A 23,579-nucleotide genomic window follows, 5' to 3' on the forward strand; every position below is an offset into this window, starting at 1 on the left:
TCCAACATGGCAGGCTGCTTCATCGAAACACACAAGCTAAGAAAGGAAAATAGAGTTTGCTAACAAGATTAAAGTCACAACCTTTTGTTACTTAATCATAGAAGTCCCATCCCCTTAATGTTGCCATGTTGTCATCTATTGGTTAGATGTAAGTTACTCAAGGGGAAGCTATAAATATCAGGAGATTGGATCATTGGGAGTCATCTTAGAGCCTTCCTACCACAACACACAGGTAAGATGCTGAACTAAAAAAGCCAGATGAAAAGAAGTACATTTGTGTGATTCCATTTTATGTAAAATTCAAAAACTGGACAAAATCTATGGCATTGGAAGTCAGGGTAGTGGTTCCCTAAGTGTGTGAGGGGGGGAGTATAAGAGCAGGGAATGGTTAGTAACTGGAAGGAAGGCCCATGAGGGCATCTGGAATGCTGGGGTATTGTGATTCTTCAGCTGTCCGCTGTTTAGACATGTGTATAATGTTTGTGAAAGGTATTAAGCCATATGTATCTGATTTGTGAAGTGTGTATGTGTGTGAGAGATACTCCAGTGAAAATTGATAAGAAGTAATGTATGCTTAGATTCAGTTAAACATGATAAATGACCCATTCATCAGCCACTCTGATTATCCATGCCTTCTCTTTCTTTGCCACAATAAAGTGGGGGTTGATTCCATTCCATTTAATAAGTTATGTTTTGAGGACCTACTAAGTACTAGGTCCTTGTCTAGATGTTTGTAATATATGGCAGGCTGAATTTCTAGAAATGGCCCTTAAGATTCCATACCATTATCCCCTGAACTCGTGTATGTGATGAGTCATTCCTCCTGTGATTGTGTTATGTTAAAAGACACAGTTGACTTTAAAAGTAGAAGACTATCCAGGTGGGCCTAATATAGTCAATCAAGAAAGCATTTTCTCGGGGCGCCTGGGTGGTTCCGTCGGTTAAGCGGCTGACTTCGGCTCAGGTCATGATTTCGGGGTCCGTGAGTTTGAGCCCCGTGTCGGGGTCTGTGCTGACAGCTCAGAGCCTGGATCCTGTTCAGATTCTGTGTCTCCCTCTCTCTGACCCTCCCCTGTTCATGCTCTGTCTCTCTCTGTCTCAAAAATAAATAAACGTTAAAAAAGAAAAAGAAAAAGAAAGCATTTTCTCTAACTGGTAGCAAAAGAGGAGGGCAGAAGAGGAACTCAAAGAGATTCTAGGCATGAAGAAGACTCAACACATAGGTTACTCCTTTGAAGAGAGAGGCGTGTGAGTAGGGATATAAGTGGTCCCTGGCAGACAGAGGCAAGGAAAAAAGGGCCTCAGTCCTAAAGGTATAAGGAGCTGGATTCTGCTAACAACTTGAATGAGCCTGGAAATGGATTCTTCCCCAGAGACTTCAGATAAGCATTCAACCCACCTGACACTTTGACTCAGGTCTTGTAAAACCCGAACATAGAACACAAGTGAGCCCACACATCCCTCTTAGCTACAGAACTGTGAGCTAGTAAATCAATATTGTTTTAAGCTGCTAAATGTACTTCCTTTTTTTTTTTGTTTTTGTTTTTGAGAAAAAGAGAGAGTGATCAGGGGAGGGGCAGAGAGAGAGGGAGCATGAGAATTCCAAGCAGGCTCCACACTATCAGCATGGAGCCCAATGTGGGGCTTGAACCCACAAACCCATGAAATCATGACCTGAGCCAAAACCAAGAGTCGGACACTTAACCAACTGAGCCACGCAGGTGCCCCTAAATATGCTTATTTTCTGTCTGTTAATCTGTTAGTTTGTTATGCAGCAATAGAAGCTAATACAGGATGCATCCTGTACACAGCAGAGAGTTATATGGGACCTGTTTTTGTTGGCGGGGACAGTTTAAAAAAATGATTTTAATGCTGATAAAGGAAATCAGAATCTCTGGAGGTAGGACTCTCACCACCAGCATTTTTTTTTTCTTTTTTCAAGTTTTTTAAGTATTTCAGGAGATTCTAATTGGAAGCTTCTATTGAGCACTCTTGTTAAAGGGACAGAGACAAAACCGCCTGGGGAAGAAGAGATATTTGGCATTCCCCTCTGTCACATGTTCTGTTAACCTGACACCGAGTCTTGTCATAGAGTCTTGCAACATGCCTTTTGAATGTGGGCTTCCTCTCCGTTCCCTCTGCTACCCTGCTGGAGGAGTCAGACATGGGTTTCGTTTAAATAACATAAGCGCTTCCCCTGGCTCCAGGAGGACAGGGATGGACTCTGGTTTGCTTACATGAATAAACTACCTGGTCATGATTAGGTCTGCATTCTCCCCAATGAAACTTCAAGTTAATGTTTTATTTTTGTTTGTTGTGATGGTCCACGCTGGAAGAAGTAGGCATTTCTACACCTGGGATCAATTCAAAACTGACTTAGAGGCAAGTTAATCTGAGCCTTCTCATTTCAGAATCAGAGCAGAGAAAGAGCATGCCCAGGTTGCACCATGGTAGAACAATGTCTAGAACCCAGATCCAGGCAAGGGTTTTTTTTAGGGGGTTGGGGGTGCAGGATGGGAAGATTTCTGTTGCTTTAGGCTTGGCTTGGTTGCCAAGTGAGGAGGCTGGGGTAGCTGTACTTCTCGCTGCAGTTTTGAGGACAGGTTGGGGTAGCTCTACCTCAGGCTGGAGGGGCAGTGGCTACTGGAGGGACTGTTATTCTCATAGTAACGGCAGAGGAACAAGAGGGCAAAGGAAGCATCAAGACTTTTAAGGCCTGGCTCAGAGCTGGGGCATGTTCACTTCTTTCCTTTTGTCATTTGTCAATGTAAGTCACATGACCAATCTCATCATTAAGGCATGAGGAAATATACTATGCCCATGAGGAAGCCGTGGCAGGGATGTGAATGTGGGGAAGGATGAAACGTTCGTTGGGTTACTCAATCTCCACAGTGGCTGTGTATGAGTCTTCTGTGGTTGCCATAACAAAGTGACCCAGCTGGGTGGCTTAAGACAACAGAAACGTATCCCTTCACATCCGGGAGACTAGAAGTCTGAAGTCAGAGTATTGGCAGGGCCATACTTCCTCCGAAGTCTCTACGGGAGAGTCCTGTCTTCTTCCTAGTTTCTAGTGGTTGCTGGCAGTCTTTGGGTTCCATGTGTGTTGCTACATCACTCGTATCTTTGCCTTTGTCATCACACGGTCTTGTTCCTCATGAGTATGTCTCTGACTTTTTAGGTCACTCTTCCTTATAAGAGCACCACTCATTAGATTCAGGGCCGACCCTAACCCAGTATTACCTCTTCTTAATTGATTGTCTTTGGAAAGACATTATTCCCAGATAAGGTCACATTCACAAATATGTGGGGTTAGGAATTCTACACATTTATTTTGGGGATACAATTCAACTCAACCCACAACGAACAGACAAGAATCCTGTACCGTCTTTTATAAACTAGAGCAGTTGTTCTCAAAGTCTGGGTCCTGGATCCACACAATGAACATCATCTGGGAGGTGGTTAAAAGTTCAAATTCTTGGGCCCCAACCCAGACCTACAGAATCAGAAACTAGTGGGGTGGGACCCAGCAATGTGTGATGGTACAAGTTCTCCAGGTGACATTAATTCATGCTAGAGTTGGAGAACCACCTACCATAGAAGAGAGTAGAAGCTAGGCTTTGCAAAAAGGTAAATGTGGCCATAATTGTTCAGGAGTGAGAGGTAGGACCCAAACCCAGTTGGGTGTCCGTCTGTGTGTTCTGAATATGTAGTGTTGTTGGAATAAGTGATGGTGAAGGTAATTACACAAAAGAAAGCAGATGTTGGAAGTAGAGTGGGTTTAACTAATCACTTGAGTAATAAGAATATAATTCTAAGGACTCCAGGTCCCCCTTGCCTAATGGATCAGTGGCTTTGACAAAGCACTGTTCTTATACGCAAAAGTCATCACTGAATTGTCATTTCCTGTGGGTGTGAGAAAGCTGGGAGGCGTTATCAGAGCTGGTTCCTGAGTCTGCAGCGTGAGCTACACTAGGGAGAATCCATGAAAAGAACGTAGCCACGGTGTTCTGCACAGTGTTCAGTGCACTTGTGAAAATGATTATTACCAAAGACCAACTGCTGACTCCACACTTCTGTCTTCAGCCAGTTCTGGAGAAGAATGTATGTGCAGGGCTGAGAAGGAAAACGTGCCACAGTTTGGTACAGCATTTCAGGCATGAGACATAGGAAGTTAGTTTACCAGTGAGGTCCCATCTAATGCACAACTAAATTTAACAAAGGGAGTCAGAGCTGAGATGGGGTTAGATTATCAAATAAAAACAGAGTAAAAATCAGGAATGGGCAACTTTGTGCTTGAAAATACCTTACGTTGTCCCTTGAAACACAGGGCATGGAATTTTATGTATACAGTCCTATGGAGTAATTCCCTAGCACGCCAAACTTAGAGCATAAAGAAAAGACTACAAGGAAAATCTTTATGCAGATGTCTGTATATTCAAAACATCCTGCCTTTAAAATAAAGTCCTCATTCTGAATGTGGGGGGCGGATAGACTGTTCCAAACTTTTTCTTTTGGACTCTAATGTGCTGCTTGGCTTTTCAAGGATTAAATGAGGAAATTAAAATTCCCATCTTAGAGGTAGGTCTCTAAAGAAATGGGAGTTTGTTCAATAAATTTAACCTACCTACATGAATCAAACATTATGGAGTGCTTACGATTTGCCAGAAATTCCAAGTACTTTAAAAACATGCAGACATTCTGGCTCTGGAGTCCATGTGCTTGACTACCGTACTATGTTGCCTTTCTGTTTTTGCACATGTTGTGTCTCTTCTATATGCAGCTTTGGAGAGTGGCTAAATTTGGGGGGTTAATGTGTTAGATAGATAACTGATCCTCAAAAAGCCCCTGACACAGATAAATTGTTCTCCATTTTATAGATGAGCAAATCAAGGGCAGAGACGTGACTTTGCTTAATTCACCCAGCTGGTATGTGGTGAGAGGCAGACTTCAAAAGTCAAAGCATGGAGTTGGATACACTGATATCGGGTGTGGGCTCAAAGGAGTGCCCCCACCCCAACCCTGACGCCTCTTTCCTTGAAGGGTAGCAAGTAATATGGATAAAACTTCTACGGCCTTTTCTTTTTAGGAAGCGAGCTCTATGCTTTCTTATTTTCCCAGGGGCAGAAAAAATAGCATATTGTGTTGTCTCAAAAGAAAAGAATCAAGTTGAGCCTTCGTGGTTAGAGATGAGAAAAGTCCATCAGTTGTCAGAAAGTCAGAGTTAGGGGAATTTGTGCAGCCAGGGCCCGATAAAAGGCACTGCAGCTACCGATGACAGATTACTGTCCTCATAAACCTGAAGGCATGATCTAGGGCTCAATCCTAATGTCTGCCAAACTCAGAGAAGTTAAAGAAAAATGAGACATGGGAGATGATTTAGATTGCACCTGAGAGAGAAAGGATGTAGTGCACCCAAGATGTGCCTTGTGAGATAAGGCGAGCATTAGCATAGAGCATCACCATTATTTGCCTTCTCCTTGCTTTTTCCAGCCCGTGGTAACTGTTAGAGAAAATATGTGGCTTGTGAAAGTTATCTCCGTGAGGTCTGATTTTGTTCAGGAAAACTAAAAGCTGGAAACGTAAATGTTATGAGTGCAAGGGATATTATCAGCTAATTTTTTCCCCATGGTTTTAAATGTTAATGGTGTAATATGTCAGGTGTCTTAACTGATGCAGTGTATATTTGCTAAGGTGATCTCTGCCTTCCTCATACAACTCTTCATGGGTTGTATGGACTCTTGGATTGATGTGTGTGGGAGGTGGGGGTGGGTCCTTCGTTCCGATCCCCTGGGCTGGTCTCAGGAAAAAAACAAACCCAACCATGAAGCTTCTCTGAGGCCCGGCTCCTTATGGTGCTGCCTTATATGTGCTGTATATATTGTTGACTTTGCCCATGGAGGCACAGCGATAGAGTAGAAGTACCCTGGAAACTATAGATGTGAGTTTGAAGTCTGCCTCTCACCACATACCAGCTGGGTGAATTGAAACAAAGTCCCGTCTCTGCCCTTGATTTGCTCATCTATAAAATGGACCACAATTTATCTGTGTCAGGGGCTTTTTGAGGATCAGCTATCTATCTAACAAATTAACTCCCGAAATTTAGTTGCTTAAAATAATTTCTCCTCTCACAGAATTTCTGTGGTTCCAGGAATCTGAGAAACTTCTCTGGGTGATTTCCAGCACAGTGTCTCTCATGAGGTTGCAGTCAAGATGGTGGCCAGGGCTGCCGTCTTCCAAAGGCTTGACTGGGGGTAGAGGACTGGTTTCCATAGTGTCTCTCTCACACAATTGGCAAGTTAGTGCTGGCTCTTGGCAGGAGGCCTCAGTGCCTGCAACGTAGACATCTTCACAGGACTGCTGGCTTTTTCCTCACAAAATGACAACTGGCTTCCCCACAGAGAGAGTTATCCAAGAAAGGCAGGAGAGGCCACATGCCTTTTGTGACCTGTCTTGGGAGTCACAAATCATCACTCTTGCCTATTCTACATGCTAGAAGCAAGCCACTTGGTCCAACCTTCACTCAAGGGGAGGAGAATCAGGCTCTATTTTTTTGAAGGGAGTGTCTAAGAATTTGTGGTCATATTTTAAATCACCACAAGAGATAACATAAGTAAAATTTTTGGAAAAAATAAGTGTTGGATAAATGAATGCACTTAGTATTTGAAGGCTTTAAAAGTACCTGGTTCCACTCCATCTCTCTAGTACCTAGCATAGTACTTGGTGTGCAGCGGCCGTCTTAAATAAGGAGCTAATGTTAATTAAATAACGAGCTAAATTTGTTGTTTGCTTTGTGTCTGGTGTTGTGCTAAGCATTTCTGTCGGAAAAGTTCATTCCATTTTCACAATATCCCTAGAAAATGGACACTATTATTATCTCAATTTTATTGGTGGGAAAACTTAAGTGTGCACAGACAAGTTGAGCAATTTGTTGGATGTTAACATATGGAGGAGTGTGACAGAGCCCAGAACTAGCCTCTGTCAGCTCCAGGATGCAGCTTTTAACTACCAAAGTACAGGTCTTGTCATAAAGCAAGGCCTCTAAAATTATTTGTGTGAAATATTCCTGCCTCTGAAACTTGTTATCCAGGAATATTTTGAGAGCGGGAGAAAATGCTACTTGAATTGTGAGGTCTGTATGTTGAGGCACTTCTCTCGGATCTAAAATGTTCTAAAAATTCCCAGCCAAAATTTCACAACGGGAAGCACCAGAATTCCTCCCCCAAACTCTTCCTTTCTCTGTTATTTGGTAAAGCATGCCCACACCTCTGCTTTCTTCTGGTCTGCATTTTAGGTTTCCCCTGGAAACTTGTTTGTTTGGAGGTCCAAAGGCTGAATACAAGTTTGAAGACCAAAGGAGATGAGCGTAAAGCTCATTTCCTGCCCTAAAGGTTTTTTTTTTTTTTTTAATTTTTTTATTTGTATGTTTATTTTTGAGAGAGAGAGAGTGCATGAGCAGGGGAGGGGCAGAAAGAGGGAGACATAGAATCTGAAGCAGGCTCCAGGCTCAGAGGTGTCAGCACAGAGCCTGACAATGGAATTTGAACCCACCAACTGTGAGATCATGACCTGAGCCGAAGTCAGACATTCAATCGACTGAGCCACCCAGGCGCCCCTCCTGTCCTAAAGTTTTATGATTATAAGATTCCTCCTTCTTCTTGGATCCCCATCCTCATAGAAATGAGTGACCAGGGAAGAGGACTCATTTCTCCTCAATTTGTCCTCAACAATGACACTGTTGGCTCTCCTTTTTCTGTCCCTTAGCCACTGTCCTCATTCTACACCTGGTAAGACTGAGATGGAAACATTGTAGCACCGTCTTTATAGGGCCAACATCTCCAGGCTTTTTTATGATCACATAACTCTCCAAGAATATCCTCTCTGCTTATACCACACTACTGTTAAAATAAAGCCCTTCAGGGGCGCCTGGCTGGCTCAGTCAGTTGAGTATCTGACTTCGGCTCAGGTCATGATCTCATGGTTTGTGAGTTCAAGCCCCACATCCGTCTCTGTGCTGACAGCTCAGAGCCTGGAGCCTGCTTCGGATCTGTGTCTTCCTCTCTCTCTTCCCCTCCCCTGTTCATGCTCGGTCTCTCTCTCTCTCTCTCTCTCTCTCTCTCTCTCTCTCTCTCTCTCACAAATCAATAAACATTAAAAAAATTAAAAAAAAAAAATAAACCTCTTCAGTTGGCTGTGTAGCAGTCCTCACATGGGATACCATGAATACTAGTAGATATTGAGAGAGAGTTTTTGGAGAATGTGGTGTTAAAAGAAGTTAGCAGTTTTCTTCACTAATAGAAATTCCGGCAGACTTTGATGCGTTGAGGTTCAGTATGAAGCTCCCTGGGGGAGAGAGAATGTAACCCGAGAAGTTTACTGTCTTGGGTTTGTGGTGGACAAAAACAGCCTTCACATCGTGAAACTTTCTTGAATTATACATTTGATAGCTGTTTCTTACCACTGGGCCTCTTCCCTGACACTTACTGTTTGGTGATGAGCCCCACTCATGATACTGCACCCGACCACATAGAAGTCCTGAAGGCCATCCCTCAATAGAATGTTGCTGTAGATCTCAACCCTCAGCCTCCCCAGAATCACCACTTTTAGAGTGTCAAGCTATGTGGATACATGTATACATATACATAACTTACTTTGCTGAAGGCCCAGGTAATTTTTTAAGTTTATTTATTTATTTTGAGAGAGAGAGAGAGAGAGAATGAGAGAGAATCCCAAGCAGGTTTTCCACTCAGTGTAGAGCCCTACCCGGGGCTCAGTCTCACAAACCGTGAGATCATGACCTCAGCCAAAATCAAGAATGCACGCTTAACCAACTGAGCCACCCAGGTGCCCCAGGACTGGGCCATTTTAAAGGGAACTGACCCACAGATGTTTTTAGGGGATAGAAACTACTCTTCATGATACTGTAATAGTAGGTAAATGTTACTATACACTTGTTCAAACCCATAGAATATAAAACACCAAGAATAAACCCGAATGTAAAGTATGGAGTTTGGGTGAGAATGTATCAAGGTAGGTTAATCAGTCATAACAAATATACACTCTGGTGGGGGATGTTGGTAATAGAGGAGGCTATGCATGTGTGGGGGCAGAGTGTATGTGAGGATTCTCTGTACCCTCTGACCAATTTTGCTGTGAACCTAAAACTGCTCTAAAAAAAAAAAATAGTCTGTTTAAAAAGAAAAAAAAATTAGAGCCAAGTACTAAATATAACTTCCCCAGGGTCCAAACGTGTATGTGTAGTGACTGAGAAGTCAACTCTTTCTCAGATGTGTCCTCTTTAAATACGTCCACAGTTTCTAATCTAACTTCCCTATCCCTAGCTTTGCCCTTATATCCTAGGGAGCCTTATCTTCTGGATTTCCCCATTGTAACTCTATTCATGTTCTGGAAAACTCTAACCTTTACCCATTAGGTCCTTCCAGGACCCATTGTGATTTTCCTCGCTAAGACATCTCCCCAAGTCCAAGCCATTGAGTTCAGTGTAGATTCCTAGAGGTTTTATTTGGACAGTCCGTGTTTTCTTCTGATAACCCAAAGAGCTGCAGAGTGGTTCAGGAGGAGGAGGTCATGGTGCTTCAAGTCTCACAGCATCATTCAGGGCATATATCCTCCACAGCAGGTCTGTTAGGGGATTTATTAGATTCTTTAGATTTATTAGAAAAGCACATAGCTCTCCATAAAGTTATTTTAATTCTCAGGGAGAACACCGTCCCTCTAAACCCTAATGAAAAACAGTGTTTTTTAACTGCTTTGTAATTTGCCACATAATTTTTTCTTTCTTTGAAGGCAGTAAATTTCATTATCATGCAGAGTAATGTTACATTCCTTTGATGTTTCTAGCTTTTATCACTTTGGACCTGATGGCTAAAGAAAGGAGCCATATACCTCCAGAAGACTGCTCCCTTGGCCATAAGAGAGAACATTGGAAGGACCATTCAAGCAAGTAAGAATTAAGTAGTCACTCCTGTGCTGGGCCTGGAAATGGAAACATGAGTGATATAAATTTTCTGCTCTGAGAGTTGGCTTTAAAAAGGCCCTTGTTCATTGCTTGTTCATATGTCAGACACATTTTGGGCACCTACTATGTGCCAGGAACTGTTTTGGGGAGGAGGACTGTTTTTGACTGGGTTCCCTGGCAATAGACTGAGAATTGTGAATTTTGTGCAGATGGTTTACTGGGGAATATTTTGGGGAGAGACACCTGACCGAAAGTGAGGATAGCAGGACGGGGCTAGGAGAAAAGCAGGTGCTCCATGGGGCTGCGGCTGAGGCCCAGCCCAGTCTTACCGGGAGTGTTGGCGCTAACCCTTTAGAGTTGTCTCAAAGTAGAAAGGAGGCCAGGCATTTGTATGCCAATGTCACCGGGTCATTGGTAGCCCAGTGTCCCTGAGAGGGGGCTGTGGCTGCAGGGAAGGCAGGTTTTTGCAGCCTGGGGCAATGCCCATCGAAGGACTCGGCTTTGAGCCATCAGTTATCAGTATTCCCTGGAGCTAGGAGATGGGAAGAAATCTGTGCAAGAATACAACATACTGGGATATACCAGGAACAAAGATCTGTTCATGCTGTCAGGGACCTGATAGTTTGGTTGATGAGCCTTAGCAGCAAACAGATAAGTAAAAGTGCAAATAAGTAAGTAAGAAAGGTGGTAAGTGCTGTGAAGATGCAGGGCAAGAGCACCTAGTCCAGTCCTAGGCGTCCTGAGAAGGATCCCCAGAGGAGGTGACCACAATGAAGAGACAGGGCATGTGAAGGCAGTGGGCATGGGAGCCGTAACAGAGAAGGCGCCCTCCTGAGAACTTGGCACAGGGGGCCTTACATAGCTAGGAATGGCCAGAGGGGAAAGTGCGGTATGAATTGTGCAAGGTCCTGCAAAGGAGCTGAGCAAGGGCTTGAACCTAGTCCTGAAAGAGCAGGGACACCTAGTCCAGCAGCCGAGGCAGGGGGGTTATCCTGATGATCCTGACAATCACAGGTCCCAGCAGGGAGTTACTGGTAGCATTTGCACTTCAGGAAGATAATTCTGGCTGCAGTTAGGGGAAAGGGATCCAGACAAAAAAGCAACACAGGGGGGCCCCTAGGAGTGACCGAGTGGGCTGCTAGTTCATTAGTTTCAGTGAGAAATGATAGTGACTTAAAATGGAGGCATGTCAGGTGGGATGGAGAGAAATGGCTGGATTTGAGAGATATTAAGGAAGCAAAATCCATAAGACTTGACTGATTGGATACGGGTCTTTAGGGAAAAAGAGGAGTCAACCTCAGATTTGTCTTTGAGCCACAGCAGGCTGGCAGTGTGAAGAATGAATCTGAGAGACTGTCAGGCTGAAACAAGGGAACCAATTAGAGCCATGATCAACAATGTAGTTTTGTACAGGGTCCCATTCAGGGACCAAAAAAAAAAAAAGTTTGTGACCATATCCACTTCAATCAAATGAAAATACCTTTATAGAATTCTATTAAAATAATATGTCTAATCTTCTAACTTAAATTATCTTTGTTAGAAGAATGTCAGTAAGAAAACGGCCATACTTCTAGGCACTTAAATATTAATATCTGAGCCAAGTTGAGACATAGCACCATGGAGGCAGCTTGTCAAGTTTTGGTTCCTATTCATGTGGTGTTTGGACCTCACAAAGAACATTCTAGAGTATGTTCCCTTTTTATCCTAGATGCGACCTTGTAGGTAGCAATTATCATACATTTTTAAAACACAGAAGCAGAACTGAAGAAAGAAGGGAAATGGCTTCACTTGGCACGTGGCAAAGTTGAGTCTAGAATGTTCATTCCACTTAGTGCAGCATTTCCTGAGGCAGCAGCCCCTATGTGCCAGGCGTCACACAGATGAAATCAATGTGCCGGCTCCCTGCTTCTTTTAGCAACCTGGGCCTCTCTCTCCTGGCTGTAGGATTATCTGTCTGCTTAGGAGCAGAGAGGCTGAGATAGGCAGAGAATGCCTTGTGACCAGGAAGCCCCAGCAATGTCAATTTCTCTTGAAGGGCTGGCCACCCAGGTAGCATTCTTGCTACCTTACTGCATTCAGGCCACTTCTGGGGACTCCTGCCCTGGGCCAACCTGTCAGACCGGCTTTGGCTTTCAGTTACTTGGAGCACAGAGACTGGGCAAGACACAGGTGGTTTCTCCAGATGTGGATTCCTGTGCTTTGTAGGGTCTGAAAATCTTCCAACCAAGTTGAACTTGGTTTCTGGGTTGTATGTTGTAGCCAGATGAACTAGATGTAGCCAAAAGAACCTCTCTTCCCAAATCAGTGATACTGTAACCTCCAGGGTTGGAGGGCTGTGCCCTTAGCTAGAGCAGGGGTGAGGAGAGGAGGCTAGGGGAGGGGAGGAGACATCTCTTGTTCTGAAACTGCCCCTTCAGGCTGCAGTCCCTGGCCACATAGCCTCCTTTTTGTCAGGCAATTGCAGTTATCAATGAGAAGGGAGCTCATTTCTTAATCTAGCAATTTAGAAATTAAAGAGGCAATTAAATATGATTACGAATAAGCTTGAAATAGATTTTCTGAATATAAACATTCAGATGTACAGATGCACGCATTTATTCACTAGTCTCTCTACAAGCACTTTGTTGTCTTTTTCTCCCAGCTTTATTGGGCTTTAATTGATGTATAACATTATGTAAGTGTAACGTACAATGTGTTGATTTGGTACACTTATAAACTGCAAAATGATTACCATGATACTGTTAGCTAACACCTCCATCACATCACATAATTACCATTTTTGTGTGTGTGGTAAGAACATTTAATATCTGCTCTCATAGTAACTTTCAAGTATATAATATAGCATTATTAGCTATAGTCACCATGCTGTACATTAGGTCTCCAGAACTTATTTGTCTTATAACTGGAAGTTTGTACCCTTTGAAAAACATTTCCTCAATTTCCCCCTAGCCCCCAGCCCCTGATAATTACCACTCCACTCTCTCTTTCTATGAGCTTAGCTTTTTTAGATTCCCTATGTAGGTGATACCATTCAGTGCTTATCTTTCTCTGGTTTATTTCACTTACCACAGTGCTCTCAAGGTTCATCCCTATTGTCACAAATAGCAGAATTTCCTTCTTTCTCATGGCTGAATAATATTCCATTGTGTGTGTGTGTGTGTGTGTGTGTGTGCGCGCGCGCGTGCGTGCATATACACATATATATCTCCATATACACGATGGACACTTAGTTGTTTCCCTGTCGTGGCTACTGTGAATAATGCCACAATGGCCATGGGAAAAGCAGTGTGTAGTTTTGATTTCCATGGGTGGTTCCATGGCTTTTGGTGTTTGTCATCTTTCTTAAAGTTTTCCTCTGAAGCCCACCTCTATCCTGAATTGCCTTATCTACTTCCAGAGACCCTTAGCAATGGTCTTTGAAATGACCACCAAATTGAGCAGGGAACTGCTCTTAAGTAAATAAATACTGACTATACACAGTCACAGAAGGCCTCTCATCTTAATTGCAAAAGTAATAGTAATATTATAAACAGCTACCATTTATTTATTTAACATATATTATTAACCAAACTCTGCTAAGTGCTTTACACACGCTAAATCAGTGCGTTGGGATTCAATTATATTACAGTATTGGGATTTTGTGACTTTTGTGGCAATAAGTTAGTCATTGCCACACCTCTTCTTTCACTAACTTCATCTAGTTCTTTGAATGTTATCCTCTGTGAAAGACTCAAAATGCCAATTTTGCACCATTATCTATGCCCTCTGTGAAGTGGGGAAGATGCCTCTTCTTACATTTTTATACTTTTTGTATGGGTGCATCAAAATACATTGCCTTCTGGTTTGTTTCTTTCCATGCTGCTCCTGCTCCTGAGGACCATTTCTGACTCCCTAGAATCTTCCTTAAGGATGTATCTTGGGTCAAACAATTTTCCAGTGGTTCTCAGTGACACAATGACACAATCCTATAGTTACAGGCACATTTTGGCCAAATCCCCACCTGAAAGGCTGTCTCATAAGGATGTAGAAGAGGTAAGACAGGCTGCAGATGACCTATGATTCACAGGATGGCCCAATGGCACCTCTCTCACTCTGCCCTTGAAGCATATGCAACACTATAATTGGAATAATTTTGAGTGCAAATTTGTTTAATTTAAAATCAGGTTGCTATAAATTGTATTACATAAACACACAATGCCAAAAAAATGTCTTACTTGTATGTTTAGAGTCCTATGGAGACCTCCAGAAAAAAAAAAAAAAAAAAAAACTGGAATAAGTGAGTTCATCAAGGTCACAGGATACAAGATCGATTTATAAAAATCAATTGCAATTTTATATACTGACAATGAGCAATCTGAAAATGAGATTTAGAAAACAGTTTCACTCAGTCACACCAAGAAGAATAAAATACTTAGGAATAAATTTAACAAAAGGAGTGTAAGACTTGTATGCTGAAAACTATAAAACGTTGGTGACAAAAATTAAAGAAGGTGTAAACGAATGGAGAAACATTCCATGTTTGGGAATTGGAAGATGTTAATTCTCCTTCACTGCTATCACAATCCTTAGGGATTTTGCTACCCCCTATGCTGCCCCTCTCCTGGGCCATCCTGTGAGCCAGAAGCTGGGCCAGAGCTAGTTTCTCCAGATACAGATCTTGGCGCTTTGTAGAGGTTGAGAAGTTTCCATTGAAACTGGTTTCCCAATCATCCATTGTAGCCAAACGAGCTAACTGTAGGTAAACGAGACCCCTACACATTCTGAGTGAGCAGATACTGTCACCATCAATGGTCCCAAGGGCTCAAAAAACATCATTAACCAAATGAAAGGACAAGCTACAGACTGGCTTGCAAAAAATTTGGCAAATCATATATTTCATAAAGGACTTATGTCTGGAATATATAAAAACACTCTTTTACCTTAATAATAAGATGGACAATGCATTTAATACATAGGCACAATATTTGAATCGACTTTTCACTAGAAAAGGTGTATGAAGTGTTCACAAATACCTGAAAGGATGTTCAACATCATTAGACGTTAAGGAAATGCAAATGAAAACCACAATGACTTCAGTGCACTGGAATGGCTATAATAAAATGAGACAAAAATAAGTGTTGGAGAGGGTGTGGAGAAACTGGAACTTTCACACATTGCTGATGGGAGGTAAAATGGTGCAACCACGTTGGAAGACAAGTTCTCAGTCTCTTAAAAAGCTACCATATGAGGGATGCCTGTGTGGCTCAGTTGGTTGAGCGTCTAACTCTTGATTTTGGCTCAGGTCATGATCCCAGGGGCGTGGGATTGAGCCCTATGTCTGAGGGTGGAGCCTGCTTAAGATATTCTCTCTCTCTCTCTCTCTCTCTCTCTCTCTCTCTACCTCTCCCTGCCCCCCCCGCCCCTCTCCCCTGCTCATGTGCATGCACTTTCTCTCTCTAAAATAAATTTTTTTTTAATTTTTAAAAAGCTACTATATGACTCAGCAATTTCATACTTATGTAATCTACCCAAGAAAAATGAAAATATAATACACAAAACTTATAAGTGAATGTTCACAGTGTTATTATAAACCGAAACCTCAGACTAGATCCATATGTCCATCAACATGAAAATGCTTAAACAAAATGTGGTATAATCACACATTGGAATACTCTTCAGTAATAAAAAGAACGGACCTCCTTATATACACTACAACATGGAGGAGACCGCTATGCTGAGAGAATCCGGAAACTAGATTACATATTGTGTAATTCTCTCTATAGGAAGCCCAGGAGGCAATTTATAGAGACTAAAGCAGATCAGCAGTTGCTAGCCTGGTCTGGGAATTGACTGTAAATAGGCACAGGAGTGGGAGGAGGGAGTCTGGGGGGCCCAAGGGCTATGACAATGCTGTAAAACCGGTTTGTGGTGACATTTCCACATCTGTATACTTTTACTAAAAACCATTGACCTGTGCTCTTATAATGAGTGAATTCCAAGGATATTATACCTCAGTATAGCTGTTAAATAAAAATTTCCAGCACAGAATGAAGAGTGGGAGGTACAGATGAAACAAGTTTAGCAATATATTGATATTTCTTGAGACTAGATAATAGGTAATGAAGGTTCATTATATATTTTTCCTTTTTGCCCTTTGCGTCTATTGAAAATATGCATAACAAAAAATTAAAAAGAAACGATAAACAAGGGAAATGTCACACTTTATTTCTTTAAGTGAAATGAAGTCGGACTCAGTCTTTATATCACAAGGCTGAAGGATAATTAAATCTCCATCATCGCAGAGGCCCCTTGCTAGGATCACTCAACATTCTGGGGAGGCTCACGTGGTGCGCAAAATCTTCAGGCAATCAGGGTCATGGTGACATGAGCACTATCTTGTATGAATGGTTCCTAGAAAGAAGTCAGCAAAGCTGCATTTATGCCAAGGATGGAGTTGGAATCTCTGTAGTCTGTCGTACCCATGCTTAGGGCCAGCCTGCTTAGATCCCTTCTGGTTCAGGATCCTGAGCTGTCATCCCCCTCTGAGTCTTGATCCATTTGTGCCCCAGGAGAGGTATGACTTTTTGACAGTGGAGTAAACCATAGATCTGCATCCTCTTTACAGCTGTGACAGTAACTTCTCCAGGCTCATTCCAGCTCTCTAATCTGAACGTCCTCTCAATTTTGGCTTTCACAATGGCCAGGAAAAAAGTTCATCTTGGGGCCCCTGGGTGGCTCAGTCAGTTGAGCGTCCAACTCTTGATTTCGGCGCAGGTCATGATTCCAGGGTCATGGGATCAAGCCCTGCGTCATGCTCTGTGCTGAGCATGGAGCCTGCTCGAGATTCTCTCTCTCTCTTTGCCCCTGCCCTGCTCAGGTGCTGCTACTTTAGGTTGTGCTCATGCATCTGAAGTATGGATTGAAAAAATATTCTTTGACTTTAGTACGTGTGTGCATGCATGCACCTGTGGATATGTGTGTAAAATACAAAGACTATAATACACAAGTACCTATCTTTTCAAATTCAGCTTCAATGTGTAAGAATCAGTACATTCACTCATTTAATCATTCTTAAAACAAATATTTACTGAACCCCTTCAAGCAATGGCAGGCTGTGTTTGCAGCACTGGAAGTACAGCACTGAACAAAGGCAACAAACGTTCTGCCTTTATGCAGCTTAGACTCTAGGGCCTATGTTTTCAGACTGCAAGGTGCCTAAGAATCACATGGCGATAGTGTTAAAATGTAGTTACTGATTCCATAAGGTCTGGATGTTGCTCGAGATCTGCATTTTTAAATTTTTTTGTAATGTTTATTTATTTTTGAGAGAGAGACAAAGCGTGAGTGGGGAGGGACAGAGAGAGAGGGAGACACAGAGTCTGAAGAAGAAGCCATCCAGGCTTTGAGCTGTCAGCACAGAGCCCGACACAGGGCTCGAACTCTCGAACTCACGAACATGAGATCATGACCTGAGCTGAAGGCAGAGGAGCCACCCAGGCACCCCAAGACCTGCATTTTTAACAAACTCCCATGCAATGGCAATGCTGCTGGTGTACAAAGCACACTTTGATTTGCAAGGTTCTGGGGTGGAATGCAGGAAAATTTTGGAGAACACAGAAGTTATCATTCATGAGTTTCCATACTGAAATATTTGCAACAGCCTCCTTGTCTGTGCTGAGGGAGGGTCATTGACATGCTCTGCCCTGAGGGACCCCACACAGGTCACTTGACCCCCAAGTAAATTATTTCTCTCTTTTGTCATGGAGACCACCCTGGCCAAACAGCCTACACAGACCACACCCTAAGCCTGAGGTCTGTTCACATCCAGAGGCTTCTCTGATTAATTCACAGGTCAGGACTGGAGTGTCAGCCTTCCCTTAGGGATCTGATCTTGTTTTGCACTTCAAAAGCCCATCTGGCAGGTATCAAAGGTGTGTAGATCTTTGGAGCTGAACTTGAGCTTTTTCTGGCCTTATATTTTAACTCTTCCTCCTCCCCATTTCTCTTCTATAATGTTAATGATAAGAATGAAAAAAAGGAAAAAAGCACCCTTGTTTTTATTTTTTATATGCGTTCTTTCCCCTGGAAAGCAATCTCTTTGTGTTTGTGTGATTGTTGCACAAAGTGGGCTAATTCTTTGTAGACCCTGTGGCTATGGCTCAAAATAGCTGACGTCTAAACAGCCAGGTTGCTCAGGCATTTACCCTGGCACAGCCCGGGAGCTTGTATGGTGGTGCAAGCTTACTGGAATTCTGCCTCTAGGAAACTATTCTAATGAAATCATTGGAAAGGCAGACAAAAATACCTGCAAAATGAAGTTCTTTACGACATCATGTTATTTAAGTAAATACTTAGAGGGAAGAAAACCTAAATGTCTATATTAGTTTCCTATTGCTGCTGCAACAAACTGTTTCAGATTTAGTGACTTTGACACGAATATCCATTCTCAAAGTTCTGGAGGTCAGAAGTGTGCAATCACTTTTGCTGAGCTAAAGTCAAGGTGTGTGTGGGGTGACCCAACTGGGTGGAGGCTGGAGGTGTGGGCAGTGAAAGAATTCACTCATGGCAGAAGAAAGGAGATAGAACTTTAGTGAACACATTCCAAGGAAGCAGAGGGCAGGACACTGAAGGAGAAAGTGTCTGCCATGAGGAGGTGCGTGGAGGCTCTAGTAAAGTGGGGAGGTGAGGAGGTATGGGAACATACGGAATTTTCCTTTTTTAGTACCTGTGACTAGGTGTCAGTAACTCATTGGTCAGCTAGGGCTTATGGGTATTGTGAGGTAGGTGGTCTAACGAGCCTGTTTGTATTCAGCTAGCAGGTAGGAGGTCACTAGGGCCCCTTCTACCTTACGCAGGTTTCCATTGCTCAAGTTGGTTGCTTCAAAGGGGCTCCAATGGCGTCAGGATTGATTTGTGGTGAGGTTGTCTGAGGGGATGTTGTTTCCTTGTCTTCTTTCCACTCAGTTGGCCACCCGTGTTCCTTGGCTTGTGGCCCCCTTCCTCCATCTTCAAAGTTCATCATTTTAATCTGATTCATCATTATATTGCCTTCTCCTCTAATTTTGACTCTTCCTGCATCCTTTGTATGAGGACCGTTACGATTACATCAGGCCCGTGAAAATAATCCAAGGTAATATTTTTTAAGCTTAATCTCTGAAATTTAAGATCCTTCATTTGTCTACATCTGCAAATCCCTTTCACCTTATAAGGTAACATTCTCAGTTAACAGGGATTACGATGTAGACGTGTTTGGGGGACCATTATTCAGCTTACTATAGTAGCAAGCCATAGGAAGCAGTTAATAGTGTTAACATTTATTCAGTGGCATATTTTACAGCTGTTAAATCTCTTGAACAGCATTTAATGAAAACAGAATGTGATTGTAATGCATTCGACATTTGCTCACCAAATCTAACACTTCTTGTGTTCCAGGCTCTGTTTTGAGCACTGGGGATACAGTCAAGAGTAAAGGCCCAGCTCTCTTGCATCTTATGTCCTGGTCAAGGAGACGGAGGATAAACAAATAATTTAAAACAGTGTAATTTCAACTAGTGATAAGAGCTGTGAAGCAAATTGGGTGGGGGGAGAAGAAGACTGCACGGGGAATCAAGACTCCCTGAAGAAGTTACATGTTCACTAAGACCTGATGAAGAGAAGGAGCCAGTCATCTGCCAACTACTGGGTAGAACCCTCTAGGCGGAAGGGAAAGCAAGGCTAATGAGTCTGGCAGATGTTTGGTGCACACTAAGGACTAAGGCCAGTGTGTCTGGACATAGTGTCAAGGAGAGAGAGGTAGAGGAAGTAGGCATGAGGAAGGATGTTGAAGGCCAGCGGCTGGCAGGTACTGCTGGTTGCTCACCTAACACCCCATCTCTCCTCTTTCTCACAGAGGAAACCGTTCAACGTCAAGCATCAATGTATATAATGAAAATGCTGGTTTTCCTGGTGTCTCTTACACCTGAAGTAGGGACGGGGAGGGGGGCAGTGTGGTATGTCCAGGGCAATGAAGATGTCCAGTGAAATCAGTGTGCAGATGGAGGACTTTGACCTCTACCCTTTTAGTTCTTTCTTTCTGGAACATGGACAATATCCTAAAAATGTAGCAGTGCCTCGCCACCATGAGATCGAGAGCCTTGGGCTGACAATTTTGGAGCTGGCAGCTGAAAGGCACCTGGGAGCTTGAGGGCGCCCTGCGGGTCTTACTCGCATTCTTGAAAACCTGCCTCCGGATTCCTATTTGGCTGGGCTACATGAACCAGAGTTTTTTGACATGAAGTGGAATCCAATCCTTAAATGATAAATATAGTAGATATATTACATATTTCTAATATGTAAGTAAATATATTTCATTTTATGTGTAACTGGAAACCATTGGAAAGTTTTAAGTAGGAGAGCAATATGATCTGATTTATATTTGTAACACATGATCTTAACTGCTATATGGAGACTAGACTGTAGGTCCTACTGAGGACATAAATTATCATTGCAGTAATTCAGGAGAGAGATGATGATGCTGGCTTAAGATTAGGGTTATAGCCGTGAAGGTGGGGAGACAGTTTGTATTTTATTTTAAGTTAAAAAAAGCGGGGGACAGTAAGCTATACTTACTATATATACGTAAGATAATAGTAGCCAACATTTGTTGAGTATCCATTATGGCCAGACAAGGCTTTAAGCATTCACATATACTAACTCACTGATTGAATAGTTATACTAGTTGTGTGAGGCAAGCATTACTTTTATCTGAATTTTGGTAGGAAAACTAAGAAGCAAAAAAGTTAAGTCACTTTCTAGAAGTTTTATGTCTGAGCAGTAACATTTCATACAATTTTTCTTTTTTATACTTTTCTTATTTTCCAGTATTTTCTATAGTGAACATGTGCTATTTTTATATACAGGAGAATAATTAATATGGAAAAGGTACTGTGGTATAGAATCGTGGTGTTTGGCCATATGTTTTATATTATGTCAGCTGTGTTTAGGTAAAGAGAGAAAGGGTCGTAGTGTAGTTAGCATGGCCAAAAGCACATAAACTGAGCTGTGGAAATGAAGTCATGGAGCAGGTCAAGTTCCTAGGTCTCCAGGGCATAAAGATGGTTTCTTCATCCTAGTCCAGTGATCTGTCCAGACCTTGCTGATGTCTTCTAAGAATAGTAACCAAACTTTTCAGCCTTTCCACATTCTGGCATTGTAGAGAGCAGCTTTTCAGCACACAGTCTACCTATTCAGATATACTCCTGATAATCTGGATTCTATATGCCAAGCTGGCTTTCTCTGAAGAATTTCTCTTGTCTGACATGACATCATTGAGTTTATTTATGTTGGAGAACCCTGAGGGAAATACTACACCTGTGTTATATATGTGTATGTGTGGATATAAATTGCAGAACAACAAATCATTAGAAGGTAAATTCACTTATCAAATTCCTAGGAGCTGTTCAAAATAAGCCACATAAGTTACTTCTGTGTATCTTTTGCCCAGAGCCAGCAAATGAGAAGAGGGTGTCAGAATACAATTTAGGGGTGGCGGAACCCCAAAACAACCTTTTTAGACTCCAAATCCTAAAATTGTCAGAAAAAATTTTTTAACCTCTCTGTGGGTAGTGAACATTTATTTCACTTCTTAGAATAACCCAATCTCTGTATCCTCAGACTCCTCCACATGTCTACTGTTTGCTCAATTCTTAGCCCTGAGTCTTGCACATCAATACCGTGAATCTATTAGAAGAAAAAAAAGTGCAGCCCTAAATGTATCAAAAAACAGCAAACAAGAGAGAGTAAAATAATGGACTCAAAAATCAGAGAATAAACAAAATGCTAATAGTGTGCATTTGTATGCACATATCTTTTTCTTAAGGATTTGAGAACATTGGAGTATGTGCTCCTGTTTTTACATAGACAATTTGAAGGACATAAAATCCACGATATATGGAAAAGCTTATGTTAAAAAACTGAGGACAAAAGTCTAAATAAACCATACTTTATCTTTAAAAACAGCTCTTTGTTTCATTACATTTTCTGCCATTTCTAAGATTTGACCAACTCCTAAGTGAAGGTAGCCTTCGGATTGTGTAGTCAAAATATATGGAGTGTCGTTGGAGAAGAAAGTGATGAAGAAATAGTGTTCATTATACAACCAAGGAGCATGATAAAGATTAGAATAGAGAGGCTTTAGGAGAAGAATTGTTTTGTTTTGTTACTTTAAAATACGTACCTGAGTTTAGTTGAAGCTACATGACAATACTAGGGTTTGGGTAAAATAAAGAGAACAGGTTTCAGTTGAGCAAGGCGCTCCTTCCTAAATAGACTAATTCAGATAAATCACCAAGACATGGGACTGCCAAATTCTAGACAATGAATTTATACAAAAGGAAACAAAGCCCTATAGATGTTTTTTATTGTAGATGTTCTCACTATGTCAGTACCAAGCTATAAAACAGGCAAAGAACTGAGCATAATCACAGCCTCTCTCAACAGAGTGAGAATTGGTTTGAGAAAAGCCCTATTGTAGCTCATTGCACTGGGGGAGTTCTCTCAGCAGTACCATGAATCAGGTTCAAGGGCAGGAGCTATATCTATGCGGTGCAAAGCTGTGGGTCTGATTCATTGCCATTAAGTTGGGTCCTCTTATGTGGGAAATGGAAGAATGACCCTAAGTCCTGAGACCAGTGCTTTGGGATTTGGTCTTAGCTCTCACATGATGCACAGTTGCCTTGGGGAAGCCATCAGGTTCTCTGAGCCAGTTTTTGCGTTCATAAAATATAGTGCTGCAACTATGAACTGTAGGGACTGTCCCAACTTGAGCATTCTGATTCTTTCTCTTTAGAACCTTAACTTGTTTTCTTCACTACAACCACAGGGTGGTATTGTAAAGTTTAATTGCCAACAAATGAAAAGGGAAAATCCAAATGTCAGAAAAGAGGTTTAAAGCCTGCTGATGCCTGGTGTGATGGATTATATTACTGTTGGTCAAATATTTCACTTTCCCTCCTTGAAGAACCCCTTCTTTTGTGAGGTTTATATGTAGATGCCCTGTTGAAGTCAGGAGTGGCCATGTGAACATGCTTTATTTAATGGAATACAGATGGAATGAACATATGTCACTTCTAAGATGAGCATTTTAGATTCATCATGTCTCTTTTCCCCATAGATATATTGGGGATAGAGGATGTTTTCTTAGCCCGAGTCTGGAGTGACCAATATTTGGAGTAGTTAATGGTCATGCATTGTGAGCAAGAAATAAACCTTTGCTTTAAGCCACTGCAGTTTTGGGGATCACTTGTTATCATGCCAAAACAAGATTTTAGGAATGGACAACTATGAAAAACCATTCTGATTTCTTGAGTATGATTCCAACAGAAAATCAGAGTTCTAAATATTTTTTTAAGAACAGTCTCTCTTTTCTCTGATCTTCCTTTAAGTACTATCATATATATATGATATATGTATGTGTCATGTGTACATGCGCTATATACTTATGGTATGTATGTCATATATACGTGTGTGTGTATATATATATACATATATATATATATACACACACACACACATATATATACACACACACACACAGACATATATAACTTAGATATATAAATTCTCTGCTAATGTCTATGTCAGGTAC

The 23,579-nt window shown here is 41.9% G+C and overlaps 1 long non-coding RNA gene across 6 annotated transcripts in view; it reads left to right on the forward strand.

The window, feature by feature from the left end:
- The window catches only part of LOC131494476 (uncharacterized), a 259,326-nt gene that overhangs the window by 3,754 nt on the left and 231,993 nt on the right, over nucleotides 1-23,579 (forward strand). For 5 of the 6 annotated variants that reach the window (XR_009253424.1, XR_009253422.1, XR_009253423.1 and 2 more), the window contains exon 2: nucleotides 9,859-9,961. This is a non-coding gene — a long non-coding RNA (uncharacterized LOC131494476). Of the gene's footprint in view, nucleotides 1-7,291; nucleotides 7,389-9,858; nucleotides 9,962-23,579 lie in introns of all 6 variants that reach the window. The other variant, XR_009253425.1, reaches the window with a different exon arrangement.

Source organism: Neofelis nebulosa, chromosome 14, assembly GCF_028018385.1.
Source record: "Neofelis nebulosa isolate mNeoNeb1 chromosome 14, mNeoNeb1.pri, whole genome shotgun sequence".
In the NCBI taxonomy this organism is placed as follows: Eukaryota; Metazoa; Chordata; class Mammalia; order Carnivora; family Felidae; genus Neofelis; species Neofelis nebulosa.